An 18209-nucleotide genomic window follows, 5' to 3' on the forward strand; every position below is an offset into this window, starting at 1 on the left:
GTGGGAACAGCACCCAGCTGAGCAAGAAACCAGATGCTGGAGATGCAGGACTCGATTCCAGGACTGAGATCATGACCTGAGCTGAAGGCAGAGGCGTAACCGACAGAGCCATCCAGGTGCCCCTATCTACTCATTTTCTAAGTGACCAGTCACTTGCCAGCTCAGTGCTGTCCCAGAGAGATATAATGTGAACCACATAAGTAGTTTTAAAGTTTCTAGGAGCCACATTAAGAAGTAAAAAAGAGGGGTGCCTGGATAGCTCAAGGTTAAGCCTGACTCTTGATTTTAGCGGAAATCACCATCTCAGGGTTGTGAGATCAGGCACTGCACAGAGCTTCGGGCCTGCTTGATACTCTCTCTCCTTTTCCCTCTGCCCCTTCCAGCCCCCCAGCGTAGGCATACTCACTCTCTCTCTCAAAAAGAAATAAAGGGAGGGAGAGGTTGGTAGGTAGGTACAAGTGAGCTCCTAAAATGTGGTATGTATTTTATAATTATAGTGCTGAGCTCAATGCTAACTAGCCACATTTCAAGCACTTAACTGGCTGGACCACATCGAAGTACACTGCTGGCTCCCACACTGAACGGTGTAGTTCTAAAATCAGGGGTCAGCAAATGGGCCAAACAGCAAGTATTTTAGGCTTTGCAGGCCATATGGCCCACTCACTACAAACACAACAAATGAACATACAAGGCTGTGGTTGCCAACTCCTGTTCTAGATGGCAAATTAATTATAAATTTGCCCAACAAAGCTGACAGGTAAAGTACAAGGGACTTTGTACATGCTAACAGACCATGGTCAACGCTGTTGGCTGCGTCCCCAGTAAGGGCTGTGTTTCATTCCCCTTGCCAGAGACTGATTTAAGAACGGGCACAAGTGTCTCCCAGAGCGAGGGCAGCATAAAGATGACCCAGGTGAGCTAGTTTATTGAGATGAGTTTAAAGAGGGCCCTTTACATGTGTATATGTACATGCGTGGGCAGAATTTAAGAAAAGCAACAAAAGATGGTGTGGAATTAATTCTACAGCTAGTAAAAAGTACCACGGAAGCCATTCCCATACCTAGGCCTCAAAGGACAAAGAAAGGAAACAGGAAAATCCAAAGAGAACCCCTTGGAGAGGACAGGAGTGACCGTCACCCAGCAAGGAGGAAACCAACCAAACACACTCCCCTTACTCTGCCAGTCCCCTCCCAACCCTACCCCAGCCTACGCCCTCCACACACATCCCCCCCACCACCACCACCACACCTTACTGATAACAGTCCATTCCGGTCAACCTCCTGGGGCACAAAACGAGGAGAAGAGTAGAGAGACAAAAGGCAAAGCGCTGGCATAACCTGTAATCCAATTATAGCCAAACTGGGGAATGTCTAGTTAAAATTTCATTGCTCTAAAGAGAAACATAGGGAAACAGTTTCTCTTCTATCAAAACTGTTTTTTTAATTTAGACTGTTTGCCTTACCAGTTTTCTTATTCAGCCTCGAGTTACTAACCTCAATCATTTTATCACCACCACCAATTTCCTGGACCCACCACACCACAGCAAAATCCCAGATACCACCCTCTATTTGCTTTCTCAGATTTCAAACTGTCACGCACTACAGAAGTTAATTATTACAGAGATAATTTTAAAAATGGACCCACTCTAAACTGATGCTGTCAAGCCTTAACCAGTCCTGCAATAAAAAAATGAAATCTTCACCTTGGCCTCTTGATGAATTTAACAATCCTCACCCCTGTAGCTCCATGTATTTTCCACCTTCGCCCAAGTCCAAGTAACCAAGTAACTAACCTACCCAGCAACCTTCAGGTGATCACCTTGGATACTAACTCCTTAAATGTCTTCTTTCTTAACTTTCACTATCTCTGTTGTTCCTACCATTAGAAGGCAGAGGCCATCTCATCTTCAATACTAACTCTTCAAACTATTGCCCTGATCCTTCCACATCCTTAGAGATACTGTTCAAATTGGGGCGCCTGGGTGGCTCAGTTGGTTAAACATCTGCCTTTGGCTCAGGTCATGATCCCAGGGTCCTGAGATCGAGTCCCACATCAGGCTCTGTCTTTGGGGGGACCTGCCTCTCCCTCTGCCTGCTGCTCCCCCTTCTTGCGCTCCCTCCGACAGACAAACGGATAAAATCTTTAAAAAAAGAAAACTAAAATTCAAAGAAATTAAACACCTAGCTCACAGTCATATGGCCACTGAGTAACTGAGCCTGAACTAATACCCATCTTCTAAACCCTAAGTCATGCAACAAGCAGCAGAGAAATAAAACAAATTTTTTTTAAGATTTTATTTATTTATTTGAGAGAGAGGCAGTGAGAGAGAACATGAGCAAGGAGGTGGTCAGAGGGAGCAGCAGACTCCCCATGGAGCTGGGAGCCTGATGCGGGACTCGATCCTGGGACTCTGGGATCATGACCTGAGCCGAAAGCAGTTGTCCAACCAACTGAGCCACCCAGGAGACCGAAATAAAACAAATTTTAAAAAAAGAAAATGAAGGCCTACTTGTAGTGACTACATTCCTAAAGACAACTAAGTTCTAAGCAGTGACTAATAACCATTTTTTCAACTTTCAGTTCTTTTAACAAACATCTTCTTTTTCTCTTTGTGGCAAGTACAGAATTAGCTACTGTGTAGGCACCGGCTAGCAGGATTTTATTGCCTAGAGAAATTCAAATTCATTTTAGAATCCTGGTTATTTTGGGGGTTAAAAAAAGAAGCTCTCATTGACTCTGCTTAGTCTTCATCCCAGCTTCACTTCGCTCCCCACAGAAAAGTAATCAACAGAGTAAGTGAAGTAGCTTCAAGTCCACAGGATGTTATGGTTACAAGTATTCCTTAAAAGAATCAATCATGTGTCAATCTTTTCTTAAAGATTTTTTTTAAAGATTTTATTTATTTATTTATTTGACAGAGAGAGATCACAAGTAGGCAGAGAGGCAGGCAGAGAGAGAGAGAGAGGAGGAAGCAGACTCCCTGCTGAGCAGAGAGCCCGATGCGGGACTCGATCCCAGGACCCTGAGATCATGACCTGAGCCACCCAGGTGCCCCTTTTCTTAAAGATTTATTATTTGAGGGGCGCCTGGGTGGCTCAGTGCGTTAAGACGCTGCCTTCAGCTCAGGTCATGATCTCAGGGTCCTGGGATTGAGTCCTGCATCGGGCTCTCTGCTCAGCAGGCAGCCTGCTTCCCTCCCTCTCTCTCTGCCTGCCTGTCTACTGTGATCTGTCAAATAAATAAATAAAATCTTAAAAAAAAAAAAAAAAGAAAGATTTATTATTTGAGAAAGACAGAGATTGCTTCAGAGGAAGGGGCAGAGGGAGCAGGAGAGAGAGGAATCTCAAGCAGACTCTGCACTGAGCACAGAGTCCAACAAGGGGCTCAATCAATCCCACCACCCTGAGATAACCACCAGAGACGAAATCAAGAGTCTCAATATATAACGGACTGAGCCACCCAGGTGCCCCAATCATTAATTAACCTTAACAGCAAAAGGGGAGATACTATAATCCACCCACTACCTTCCACTACTCCACTGACCTCAAAAATCTGAAATTCTCAACTCATTACATGTCTGTACTAAGGGCACAGGAATAAAAACTACAAATGAGGATCAGCATATTAAGTATTCATACAGAACAGGTTTTAATAGATACTACTGAAAAATCTGCTAGCCATTTTAGAAAACTGAAAAATTAGATCCCTAATTCATTTATTATTCAAAATAAATTTCACACAGATTAAATATTTAAGTACAAAAAGCCCCCCCCAAAAAATTAAAAAATTCATGTTTTCCTTCTTCATAATCTTGGATGATTCCTAAGCATAGTAAGAAATCTAAAAGCAACAAAAGAACATTTGGTAATATAAAAACTAAACATGGGGGCACCTGGGTGGCTCAGCAGATTAAAGCCTCTGCCTTCAGCTCAGGTCACCATCCCAGGGTCCTAGGATCAGCCAGCATCAGGCTCCTTGCTCAGTCAGGGGAGTCTCCTTCTCCCTCGGCCCCTCCAGCCTGCTCATGCTGACTTTCTCTCTCTAAAATGAATAAATAGAATCTTTTAATAAATGAGTGAATGAGTGAAAAATAGCAGCTACCAGGTAGGGAACAAAAAATGTGCAGAATATGAATAAGGTTTTCAAAGAAAAAATAAACAGTCAATAAATGCATGGAAAAAGTTCTCTACCTCACTTATAATTTATCGTAAGAAAATTTATGCTATATGCTATAATGTTCATCACCCATCAAAACTAGCAAAGTTTAAAAAAAAAAAAAAACTAGCAAAGTTTAAAAAAAGACTGGCAAAGACATACTGGTTAACTGGGAAAAAACACACACATGAACAAGTATAACATTTTTCAATTAGCAATAATCGCGCCTCGGATAAACCTCATTGGCTACGATACTGCCACTGCGCAAAGCTAAGTATAACGTTTTTAAAACAAAGTTAGTAATACCTAAATTTGTAACTAAAATAACTCTTTGATCCAGAAATTTCACTAGTAAGTGTCCTACAAGCACACTAGCACAAGTCAGCAATGATATTGTTTCAAGAACGCTTCCTGCAGGGTGCCTGGGTGGCTCAGTCAGTTAAAACATCTGTCTTTGGCTCAGGTCATGATCCTGGGGTCCTAGGATGGAGTCCTGCATCAGGCTCCTTGCTCAGAGTGGGGGGGCTTCTCCTTCTGCCTTTCTCTTTCTCTCATGAATAAATAAAATCTTAAAAAGAAAAGAAAAAAGAAAAAAAGAAAGCTTCCTACAGGACTGTTTAGGATACTGAAATTCCCATAGTGATGGGTGAGTTAAATAAATTATCAAGTATCTGTGGAACAGAAATACCCACATACATACTTTTAAAAACTTACATTTAATGTATACTGAATAAAAAGACATCTAAGACTAAGTTTAGAAATGCAAACTTCAGGGCGCCTGGGTGGCTCAGTGGGTTAAGCTGCTGCCTTCGGCTCAGGTCATGATCTCAGGGTCCTGGGATCGCGTCCCACATCGGGCTCTCTGCTCAGCAGGGAGCCTGCTTCCCTCTCTCTCTCTGCCTGCCTCTCCCTCTACTTGTGATTTCTCTCTGTCAAATAAATAAATAAAATCTTTAAAAAAAAAAAAAAAAAAAGAAAGAAAGAAATGCAAACTGCAGGAGAGATTCCCAAATATGATTCTACAGCAGGAAAAAGAAAATGACTGCTTAAAGGAAAGAGAATTATTACTTTATAATGGTCTCTAGTGTTTGAATTTTTTCATGCATGATTTTAAATTTAAAATTTTATAAGCACATTCCAGCAATCTGTCTTTTAATGAAACCAAACAATCTTGTATTTCTAATGGAGGACTAATAGCCCCAAATTAGAGGCCCCTGGGTGGCTCAGTCATTAAGTGTCTGCCTTTAGCTCAGGTCATGATCCCAGGGTCCTGGAACTGAGTCCCGCACATCAGGCTTCAGATGTGCTTCATGCTCGGCGGGAAGCCTGCTTCTTCCTCTCCCACTCCCCTTGCTTGTGTTCCCTCTCTCGCTGGGTCTCTGTTAAGTATATAAGTAACAGCATTTAAAAACAAAAACAACAAACAACAACAACAAATTATTTAGAATGGGGACAAAAGATTGAGATTTTAAAGGTGAATTCTGGCCAATCTACAAGAGTAAATGGACATACCAATCACAATTGGTCTATAATTTTTTTAAGCTATAAACAGGCTTCTATTCTGTAACTGAAATAATCTAGAAACACTATTCCTCAACCAGACTTATTCGGTTTTTTCTTTTTATCACCATACCTGTTATCAACTGTGTAGGTGGGCTGCCACATACAGTGAGAGAATGAACCTGCTTATGATTAAACTTTCCCAATGCCATTATCTTATTTTCAAATCAGGACATAATTTGTGATAAAAAAAATTGCAAGATTTCATGTAGATTACACTTCTCAGCTGATGTATTATATAACGAGGAATAATTACAAAGTATTATATAACGAGGAATAATTACAAAGCCTTCTTAGGAGCTGGGACGGCATCAATGAGAAGGTTAAAATTCCTTAATGAATCTAATGCTATTTGCTCTCCTTGGTTTTGCATGAGGGAGAAGTTAAGCATTGAGAAGCAGTCTGTCAAAGACTGAATACACAGTTAAGACTTAAAGCCCCATTTTTTTTACTTCCTCCTGCCTTTCCAACTGTCTTCACATTCATGAAAACCAAGTACAAGCCCATCCCACCTCCCCCCTCACCTCACCAATCCTCTAAAAGCAAACGAAGCACCAATACTTAACAGTCTCTAGTCTTCAACTCCATGCCTTTGCAAACTCATTCCCTACTTTTGGCTGGAAGCCGTCTCCTGGTCTCTTCTTCAAAAACCAAATTCTACTTCTGTGAGACACTTCCCTCCATTTTAGACCAAGTCTCATCCCCAACCACATTAGTGTTCTATACCATTCAGTCACTATTAATTTACTTAACTATTATTTGTAACATGGGACTTTCTCTTTAGTATCTTATTCATCTAACCCCCCTACTAACAAACCTGGTACAATGCCTTATTTATACATCAATGGTACTTAACTGGCATCTGATTAAACTGTTGGCTAGAAGGCAGTAAAAGACTTTCATCTCAGATATACGTGTGGATAGGAGGGCATAATTAAATGACTGCTAAGAGCAATGTGTTGTTTTTGTTTTTTGAGAGAGAGCGAAAGAGAAAACAGGGAAGGAGCAGAGGGAGAGGAAGAGAGAGAATCCCTAGCAGACTCCACACTGAGCACAGAGCTCCACACTGGGCTTGATCCCATGACCCTGAGAACATGACCTGAGCCGAAACTGAGAGTCAGGTGCTTAACCAACTGAGCCAATGAGGCACCCTAGGCTGACAGCAATTCCTGTCCTAAGAACTTAAAATTCCAAGATTGAAACTTTTGATAAAATTATTGAAACTATTTAGATTCCAGAATGTTCCTGATAGAACAAAGATTTTAAAATGCTAGCTTTGGGTGCCTGTCTCAGACAGCAGAGCATGTGACTCAATCTCAGGATTTTGAGTTCAACCCCCATGCTGGGTGTAGAGATTAGTTGAAAAAATCTCAGGGAGAAAAAGAAAAAGCAAGCTCTTCCCTCAAACTTTTCATCTCTACACATTTCTAGCAAGTCGACCTTAAAAACTGTCAAAACTGGGGCACCTGGGTGGCTCAGTGGGTTGGGCCTCTGTCTTCAGCTTGGATTGTGATCTCAGGGTCCTGGGATCAAGCCCCGCACTGGGCTCTGCACAGAAGGGAGGCTACTTCCCCCTCTCTTTCTGCCTGCCTCTCTGCCTACTTGTGATCTCTGTCCAATAAATAAATAAATTCTTTAAGAAAAAATTTTTGTTGTGATCTCTGTCAAATTAATTTAAAAAAAAAATCTTTAAGGTGGCACCTGGGTGGCTCAGTGGGTTAAAGCCTCTGCCTTATGCTCAGGTCATGATCCCAGGGTCCTGGGATGAAGTCCTGCATAGGGTTCTCTGCTCAGCAGGGAGCCTGCTTCCTCCCCTCTCTCTTTGCCTGTGTCTCTGGCTGCTTGTGATCTCTGTCAAATTAAAAAAAAAAAATCTTAGAAAAAAAAATTTTTGTCAAAGTTGACTATTATTTTCCCCATCGGTACACTGTTACAATTTGCAGTACTATTCCAGTTCCAGGGCCTGGCAACACACAGGGTAGGACCTGGAAAAGTATCTCATTAAAAGCAAAAAAAATTACTGACCTCATTTTCTTTCAAAATAGTCAAGTTGTACTTCATATCCCATTATTTAAAAATAAAATGAGTGGACCTTGGGCACGTGGATGGCTCAGTCCACTGAGGGACAAACTCTCGATTTTGGCTCATGGTCTCTGGGTCCTGGAACCAGCCCCACGTCCCACTATGCCCTTGGCACTCAGAGTCTTGCTTGTGCCTCTCCCTCCACACTGCCCCTGCCACACACACACAGTCTTCTCTCTCAAATAAATGAATAAATAAAGTATTTTTTTAAGATTTTACTTATTTGTCAGAGAGTGAGAGAAAGAGAGACAGTGTACAAGCAGGAGGAGCAGCAGGCAGAGGGAGAAGCAGGCTCCCTGCTGAGCAGGGAGCCCAATGTGGAGCTTGATCCCAAAAGTCCTGGGATCATGACTTGAGCCAAAGACACTTAACCAACAGAGGCATCCAAGCATCCCTAAATAAAATCTTTTAAAAATATAAAAATAGGGGGACCTGGGTGGCTCAGTCGTTAAGCACCTGTCCCAGGCCCGCTGTGGCTCCTTGCTCAAAGGAAGTCGGCTTCTCCCTCCCTCTCCTACTCCCCCTACCTATGTTCCCGCTCTGTCTCTGTCAACTAACTAAATAAAATCTTAAAAAAAAAAAAATCACACAATATTTTGTTTGCCCTCTTAGAATTTGAAACATTTCAGGATTATTTTTAGCTTTTTTTTTTTTTTTTTTTTTAAGTTAAAAAGCTGTCAAAGTCAGGTTGTCTAAGTGGCTCAGATGGTTAAGCATCTGCCTTCAGCTTGGGTCATGACCCCTGGGTCCTAGAATCAAGCCCCTCACTAGGCTCCCTAAGCAGGGAGCCTGCTTCTCCCTCTCCCTCCTGTTCTCCCTGCTTGTGCTCTCTATCACTCTGTCAAATAAATAAAATCTTTAAAGCAAATAAATTTTTAAAAAAAGAGTTCATATCATCTATGATGGGAAAAAGTTCAAAGGAACTGGCACTCACATTTTGTTACTACAATAGCATTATTTCCAGAAAGCCATTTGGCATTTATATCCATAAACCCTTCAGAAATACATACTCTTCTGACCTCATTTCTAGGAATGTACCCAAAGAGGAATTGTAAACACCTGAACTTTGGCTTATCTGCATTTTCTAAAGTAAACATTTTTGGCTTTTACTGTAATGAAAAAAATATACTTTCAACCTCTCAGTTGTTCAAAGCTCTACTTGGACTGGCCATACTTGGCTGCTTCTTCAAAGCTCTATATGAACTGGCCAGTTTTAGGATTAGATGTGTATACCGAAGACAGGGAATGATTATAGAATAACAATATTCAAAACTTTTTCTCATGTATTTTTGCCAAAGGAGTCTCAAAATTTCTTACAAAAGGCACTTCTCCAGATATTCAAATAGCTGTATGGATCAAAAATACTGAAACTGAATAGAACTAAAATAGATCAACTGAGCTGTTAACTTGTGAAACCCTTAAAACAATGCCTGGCACATGATAAAACTGATGCTACTAGCTAGTAGTAGTATTAGTATATTGATTAAGTTATGAAAGTGAACAAAACAGCAAAATAAAAGGTAGTCAAGAATAAACACAACCTGTAAATTAGAAAAAGGTAGAGAACTCCCTCACCTGATTAAAAATAAACCTACAGGGTGCTTGGGTGGCTCAGTGGGTTAGGCCGCTGCCTTCGGCTCAGGTCCTGATCTCAAGGTCCTGGGATCGAGCCCCGCATCAGGCTCTCTGCTCAGTAGGGAGCCTGCTTCCCCTACCCCCTCTCTCTGCCTGCCTCTCTGCCTGTGATCTGTCAAATAAATAAGTTAAATCTTTCAAAAATAAAAAAAAAAAGAGTGAAAAAAAAAGTTATCAGCATTAAATGTGAAACTTTTATTCTGCCAAGGTTTGCTGAAGGTCAAATATGCTCATGTTCTTTCTGTTGCAATGTGTTAGCAAAAAGATGACTATAATGATGGTTAATTGTCCCATCAAAGTTCTTACAGGGAATTGTTAAAACAACTTTCAAAGTCTTTGGGATTAAATTCATTGGACATCTAGGTCTTTTTCAAACAGAATAATTGCTAAATCATTGCTTACTGGATGTGGGTTTGTGCTTCTGATTACTTATTGCAAAGAAACTAAGGGTATTTAAAATCTGCTGGCAAACACGTTTTGTACTTAACTGGTTCGCAAGTTTGCCATCTGAAGAATTCTGGTGCGACAGTTCACAACTGGTTACTACTTAGTCTTCACTGGAGACTGAGATTTCTAAGAGTGCACACAATTCTGCATGCAGAAAAGTAGGAGGTATGTAAGAAGATACAAAGAATGGGAATCCATTTTTGTTGAAAGCAAAAGAAGTTAATTTTGTCCTAAACAGATGGTTATTTGGAGACAAATGGCTTGGGACAAAATCTGAACGCAAAAAAAAGTTGTAGGTTTGTGAAGGGAAAACTTTCGAAGGGAATTTTAGGCACAGTGAGGATGGACTAAAATTAAAATAAAAGGATTTTAGAAGTACACTGGTATAAGACTGAAAGTCCATCTTAAAAAGACTAAGTTTTCTTGAAATGTTGGTGCTCTTGATAAAACATAAACAGCTATTTTCTCTTTTTTGTCTGCGCAGAAGAACTGTGGTTTTCCTTTATCAGGTCTTTGATGATCCCCAATCCTCTTTACATGCGCGCCTTTCTAAGGTCTTAACAAACTTCCCCAAGAGCTCAATCATGAGCTAAGTCTCTTTGACTAATTACGCTTGCTTGTTTGGTATGGTACATTCTGGCATAAGGTCATTATCACTCCATATTCTAGCTACTGAAAGGTTAGTGTCACAGAAATAACCAGATTGCCTTGCAAGCTATGCTGAAATCTCTCATCAGATCTTTAATCATGTCCATTCTGAATTTGTCATTTGTAACTTTCTTATTCTCTTGCAAAAGGAGTTTCATCTTCAAGGAGGTTCATAAAAAGGACTTTAGGACAAATACAGATACTCAGCAGATCCAAACTGAAATGGGTGGGGCACCCGGGTGGCTCAGTGGGTTAAAGCCTCTGCCTTTGGCTCGCGTCCTGGTCTCAGGGTCCTGGATCGAGCCCCGCATCAGGTTCTCTGCTCAGTGGGGAGCTTGCTTCCCCCTCTATCTGCCTGCCTCTCTTGCCTACTTGTGATCTCTGTCAAATAAATAAAATCTTAAAAAAACACCAAAAACTGAAATGGGTAAGAATTTCCAGAACTAAAGCTGCATTTAAATTAAACAGGAATAGTAACATGGGACTATGTGAATCAGGGAAAAAAATGATTATGGTTTTTTGGAACTCTTGGTTAAAATACTGCTGGTTCTCTAATGTTTGCTCTCCAAGATCAAGGAAACTTTTAAGATATCTACCACTTTCAGCAAGTAACGAAGTATTCATTTGTAAACAAATTAAAGCACTTAACTTTTCTCTACCTGAACCCTCTGAAATTCAAAAGATCTCAATTAAGTACTCTCTTTTCCATGGCAATCATAGTCATTTGCATAAGTTCAGTAAGGACCCCATCTCCTTGTAACAGTGCACCGTTGGAAACATTGGTTAAATTTTACCAAGGCTTTGTCTGAATGTCGTATCTGAGAGAGACAGAATAGACTCAAATATGACCAGACAGCTCTGAGGAACTAAGAATGACTTTATGAAACCTGGAACCATAAAGCCCCTTGATCTGTTGGCCTGATACATTACTTACAAAATGCCTAGCAGCCTCACCAGGTGAGTAAAGAATGTCACCTCCTGGCAGGTGCGGGAACCTCAGGATACTTTGGGGACCTTGTGAAAAGGAATTCACCCACATCTACAGGTCCTGCAGGCATGTCTAATGGCAAGTACTGAGCTTGGCTTCTGGCCTGGAGAGGCCACTAAAAGTTCTACCTAAAGACTTCTTATAATAAAGTTCTAGCAAAGCAGAGTCTAAAAGTTCTATATGATCATTCTTGCTGAGCTTACGTAAATAATTGACACTGTTTGTTAAAACTGGACTCATTTTTCAAATAAATTAGTCTTATTTGGTTATCTCTGCGAGGTGCTAAATTTCAGTTCTGAATGTCTTTGAATGTTGTTTGCCTATGCTAGACAACTTGAGGTAAACTTCAGAGACATTGCCACAATAGGCCATGTATAGACAATCCCCTTGCCTGTTATTCTGTGGGGATAAAAGGACCCCATGGGCATATGATTACTTGAACTGGGAAATGGGATAGATTCCCCAATAACTGTATAACTCAGCTATCACCCTGATCAATTCTATGTGGCTGGGATGACAAAATCACTCTTAAAAAGTCAGAGGTGGGGGCGCCTGGGTGGCTCAGTGGGTTAAAGCCTCTGCCTTCGGCTCAGGTTATGATCCCAGAGTCCGGGCTCAAGCCCCGCGTCCGGCTCTCTGCTCAGCAGGGAGCCTGCTTCCGTTCCTCTCTGTCTGCCTCTCTGCCTACTGGTTATCTCTGTCAAATACATAAAAAAAATCTTAAAAAAAAAAAAAAGTCAGAGGGTACCCCCAAGGAGATAATGGATGGCCCCACTTTCTTTATGATTAGATAGGATAATGCACTTGGGGATGCCCTCATCTCCTGAGACAAGTCTTCCTGCATTTGCTAGTGATTCCTTGTCATCAGGATATTGCTCAGGCTGGACCTCAAACAAAAAGGGCTTCTTGATGGTTTCATCCCTCATAGTCATTTATCCTGGAAGCCACCTCTACTGACCAACAATTGCAAACAAAGGCTTTAACTATGCATACAACAGCCCTCCTCCTGGCAGTAAGAGTCTCAAAGCTCACCATGGGCTTTCTGGGGCTTAACTGAGAACTGCAATATAAAACAAGCAAACAGGATGCTCGCTCAGCAGGACTCTAAACAATAATACCCAGGCACTGGATGCACTCAAGCCAAGAATTAGATGAAGTCAGAGGAGGACTTCTGGAGAACTACACCACTCTTGACTGCACTATTATAGACCATCTGAGGTGTGGAAAATTTCCTCACATTATGTTTTAACATTACAGTTAACTCCTGCAAGGTGTCCCAATTAAAAGGGGACATATGTGATCAGTTAAGATCAAAATATCCACTGATCTATTTGACAAAATTAGTAACTGGGGATCTTATCGAAGGGATGTGATCATAATTTTGGGCCTAAAATTTGTTTTCTGTCCATCCTTTGCATGTGCTGGTGCATGTACCATTTGATGTCCATCAGGATCCCCCTGGAGCCATCTGGTGGGCCCCTGGACTGACCCCTGGATAGATTCTACGTGCCATATAGCCCACTACCCCTTTTCAGCAGGAAGCAGCCGAAGTACTCCTTGTCCTATTCCCTAAAGATAGTTAGTGTTACCACTGCAGGGAGAGGACTGGGTAAGGGACAGGGGGGCTAGGTAGGGAGAGACAGGTAAGGAGCTATGTGATCAGGCTCACAGAAATCCCAAAAATGTGGAGGTGTAGGGAAACAAAATATGTAGGGACCACCCTGCCCCAGGTGTGTAGGGGGTGTCTTTTATGATAATCACCTATAGCCAACAAAGAATAACCAGACTGGAGGTGGGAGGTGGGCCACTGAAGGTGTCATCACTAGTCCTTGCTCAATGGTGGTGTCAACAGAGATGCTAAAACAGAACAGAGATGTTCCCTGGTTAGCCTTCTATAAAAGACCAACCCTAAAGGTCATGTCAGGACCCCTCTCTCACTCTGAAGAGCATGTCCTGTATCTTCACTTTAAAAAAAAGTTAAACATTAATACACCATGTAAACTCAACAACCCACTTCTAAGTATATACCCAAGTAAAACTCAACAACCCACTTCTAAGTATATACCCAAGTAAAATCATTAGTTCACACAAAGCTTATACATGAATATTCACAGCAATAGGATTCCTCAGAGCCAAAAACTTAAAAGAACCCAATCAAATATTCATCAACTAATAAACAGCTGAACGAAGGTTTATCCATACAATGGAATAATGCTCAGCCTTCAGAAAGAATCAAGTATTAATACCTGCTAAAACATAGAGAACATTATGCTAAGTGAGAAGTCTGACACAAAACATCACATATTCTAGAATTCCTTTTGTATGATATGCCCACAACTGGCAAATCCGAAGTGACAGGAAATTGATTAGTAGTTGCCAGGGCTGAGAGAAGGGAGAATGGAGAATGACTATTACAAGAACAGAGTTCCTCTCTGGCGGGGGGGGGGGGGTGGTGGGGAGAGATACCGAAGTTCTAGAAGCAAGCAGCGATGATGGCCGCACAACAGTGTAAACATATTTGCAACCACTGAATTTTATCCTTTAAAATACTAGTGAAGGGGCACCTGGATGGCTCAGTGGGTTAAGCCTCTGCCTTCTGCTCAGGTTATGATCTCAGGGTCCTGGAATCGAGTCCTATGTCAGGCTCCCAACTCAGCGGAGAGCCTGCTTCTCCTTCTCCCTCTGCCTGCCTCTCCTCCTACTTGTGTTCTCTCTGTGTCAAATAAATAGATAAAATTTTTAAAAATCAGAATAAAATATTACTGAATTTTATGGTATATGAATTGTATCAATAAAAAATTAGGAGGAATAGAAGCAAAAAGGAAGAGGAGAAAGAGCTGTTAAGGAGGAGGAGGGAGTAGGAAAGAAGAGATGAAAATGAGAAAAAGAAAAAAGAACCTAGACCAAGCTCTACTCAAATCGTGTTTCCACATTCAGCATAAAGGCAGAACTGGTGGGCGAATGGATGGCTCAGTCAGCTGAGGTGCCAACTCTTGGTTTCAGCTCAGGTCATGATCTTGGAGTCATGGGACGGGCTCCAAGCTCAGCATTATGTCTGCTTGAGAGTCTCTCTCCCTCCCCCTCTGCCCTCCCCCATTCATATGCACATGTTCTCTCTCTCAAATAAATGAATACATCTTTTTGTTTGTTTGTTTTAAGATTTTGTTTATTTGGCAGAGAAAAACACAGCGAGAGAGGGAACACAAGCAGAGGGCATGGGAGAGGGAAAAGCAGAGCAAGGAGCCTGATGCGGGGCTTGATCCCATGACCCCAGGATCATGACCCGAGCTGAAGGCAGACACCTAACAACTGAGCCACACAGGCACCCCTAAAAAAAATAAATCTTTAAAAAAAAAGAGGGCACTCCCTCTGCTTCGCCAAGAGCCTGCTTCTACCTCTCTCTCTACAGCTCCCCTGCTTGTGTGCTGTCAAATAAATAAAATCGTTTAAAAAAAAAAAAAAAAGACAGAACTGGTAAATGGCAGAGCTAATACTGGGTCTGGATAAGACTCTAAATGTAATTAGCTTTTTCTCTTAAGTTATACAGGGCCATCATTTCTATATACTTTTTAGAAAAACCATTACACAGCATATTACAAGAAATGCAAATCAGAGAGTAAAAGCAACAACAACAACAACAAAAAGCTGGTTATACTGTCATGGAAAGTAGTAGTAAGGGAAAATTAAGATTTTTAAAATTTGGACACAGTAACACCAAAAACAAGGAAAGATAAATTAATAGAGTGTAAGGTAAATGCTGCAACCCAGTACAGTATTTCAAAATACTTATTTTTAAGTAACAACTTAAACCTGCAATTCTACCTTAGGCATCTGAGAAATATGTAAATATGTTCATTAGCATTTGCTTATAGCAGAAAAAAATATTCATCAGGGAAACAAGTATGACACATATCAAATACTTTATAGCCACTCATCTATTTACTACTTGACAATAAGATGTCTATCATGGGGTTCTTGGGATCCCAGTTACTAAAAAACTTGAAAAGTATTCTATTTGGGACGCCTGGGTGGCTCAGTTGGTTAAGCGGCTGCCTTAGGCTCAGGTCATGATCCCAGCGTCCTGGGATTGAGTCCCACATCGGGCTCCTTGCTCAGCGGGGAGCCTGCTTCTCCCTCTGCCTCTGCCTGTCATTCTGTCTGCCTGTGCTCACACGCGCTCTCTCTCTCTCTCTGACAAATAAATAAATAAAATATTTTTTAAAAAAGTATTCTATTTATGTAAGATGTTAGTAATTTATGGAAATGAAATGTCTGGACAACACATACTCATTTTTCCATTACAGAATTTTGAGTCACTTCTGCTTTCTTGTTTATCCTCTTCCACGTCCTTTGAACCAACTGAACACTTTAACTGAAGGTATATGATGGCATAGTAACACTTTTTTTTAGATGAGTATGTATTACTTTTAAAATCAGATTATGGTAATATTTTTTCAATTTAGGCATAAAGTTTTTATCTTCCGAAGGGGTATTTCAAACAAATGCCACAGAATACAAAGAAGCTAGTTAATCACAATTTCACCTGACAGGCACTGGATAAACAAAAGATACTTTATATATATTCACATATAAAGATATATGAATACTATAAAGTGACAGTAAGGTTTCTACTCAATGTGGACTCATCCTTATATACAAATTTCACATTTTTTAACATCTTAAAACTAAAAATACACAAATAAATACTTCATAAGTAGCTAATGAAGAGCCTAACAATGTGATGTAAATATAACCAGCAACATTTATATTCCTGGTGGAATCCAGCTGCTGTATTCACAATTAGATTTAAGTAGGAAAAGCAAAGCATGTTTCTCTATGTAGGACGCCTAACAATGCCGAAGACAACCTGTCTCAGAAAGTTCCATCCCTACTTGTTAACCAAACAAGGCTCAAATTTCAAATCCTTCTTGAAATCAAACCTATACAAATGTCATTGCAAAAATAAATAGGCTGATGCAAGAGGGGACATCAGCTGGATTTGCGCTTACAGATCTATCAATCTCAAGCATTAAGCCTTGACCTTAACAACAAGCACTGTGTCGTACTCTTTGTATTTGTGTGTTAAGCAATCTTGGATAGAAGAACTAATAAAACTCCCTTATCTCTCCCTACCCCAAGATTTATAGCCCTGTACTAAGTTAAGTTAGGTACCCCGCTAATTAGGCTTACTATGCTCATTACAACTCCCAGGAGTAATTAGTACCACTTATTTATAGTAATATAATTACGTTAATTGGGGGTGGGATTCTCATTCACTTAACCTGGAACTTCGCGAGGGCAAACGCACACCTACATCACTACACCCAGCACCTAGCAGGGCACCAGTGATCGCTGGTAATTTAGGTGGCTGAAGGAATAAATAAACAGATGAATGGTGTCTAAAACATAGTAGCAGGGTGCCTGGATGGCTCAGTCGTTTAAGTGTCTGCCTTCAGCTCAGGTCATGATCCCAGGGTCCTGAGATCCAGCCCTACACCAGGCTCCCTGGTTAGTGGGAAGCCTGCTTCTCCTTCTCCCTTTCCCACTCCCCCTGCTTGTGTTCCCTCTCTCGCTGTCTCTTTGTCAAATAAATAAAGTATTTTTAAAAATAAAACATAGTACATACCCCAAAAAAGTTCATTGAATTCATTAACAAGAAAGGCTTATTTTCTAATTTCTTTGTTACCAGATACAGGAAATTTTATGTATATAAATCTTCTAAGTACACACTGCAAATTCCACTTACATCAATAAAGCCCATCTCTGATCTGACATGTGCAGCAATTTACACTCCAGTGTCACCAGCATAATGGGGCTGTGACCAGCACTTAAATCAAGATGTTCCTTTCTGTTCTCCTTATCACTGTATTTTTCACCTCTGTACCTTCACACTGCCAGCATACCCACCTATAATAAAGAGAGCTAAAGAGATGGCAATTCCTGCTCTAAAAAACACTGAATTTGTTCTTCTTTCATTAACTCACCTCAAAAATATTACAAGTCTCTCCTACAGCTGCTGAGCTCTTGCTGATCTCTGAATCAAGTTTGCTGCTGGTTCTTTAGAGCTCGAATCAACCTATCCCCATGGGCAAAGACCCTATCAGTATCGTTATCCTTAGCCAGGTGGACTCCTCTAATTCCCTCCCCGCCCCCACCAGGGATCTAGCTCCTCTACAAGCAGGGGAGCACTGATAAAGGAACCACTGAGACGTGCAAGGGCCCCTTCAAACACACCCAGGTGCTGGACAAGCTGAAGGTGGAAAGCAAACGTGGCATTATCACTCCTCCCTGTGGAAGTCAACAGACTAACCACCATGACATCAGCGCCAATGCTTCAGGCCCCTGAGAATTCATCAAGAATGTGATCAATGGGGGCACCTGGGTGGCTCAGTGAGTTAAGCCTCTGCTTTCGGCCCAGGTCATGATTTCAGGGTCCTGGGACTGGGCCCTGCATTGGGCTCTCTGCTCAGCAGGGAGCCTGCTTGCCCCCTCTCTCTGTCTGCCTCTCTGCCTACCTATGATCTCTCTCATTGTCAAATAAATAAAAATAAAAATCTTTTAAAAAAAAAAAGAATGTGATCACTAGACATCCAAGGCCAAGTGTGCCATGCTCATCATGGCGGCAGCATGCTCAAGTTTGAAGCAGGCATCTCTAAGAAAGGCAGACCTGTGAACATGCACTGGGGCCTACACG

The 18209-nt window shown here is 41.2% G+C and overlaps 1 protein-coding gene and 1 non-coding gene across 4 annotated transcripts in view; both read right to left on the bottom strand.

Annotated features, from left to right (window-relative positions):
* SOAT1 (sterol O-acyltransferase 1) overlaps positions 1 to 18209 on the bottom strand; it is a 72072-nt gene that overhangs the window by 37258 nt on the left and 16605 nt on the right. The gene's annotated exons all lie outside the window — the stretch shown is intronic.
* LOC122918967 lies at positions 4291 to 4427 on the bottom strand. The gene has a single exon (XR_006386734.1). It is a non-coding gene; the product is annotated as a U4 spliceosomal RNA (small nuclear RNA).

Source organism: Neovison vison, chromosome 10, assembly GCF_020171115.1.
Source record: "Neovison vison isolate M4711 chromosome 10, ASM_NN_V1, whole genome shotgun sequence".
NCBI lineage: Eukaryota > Metazoa > Chordata > Mammalia > Carnivora > Mustelidae > Neogale > Neogale vison.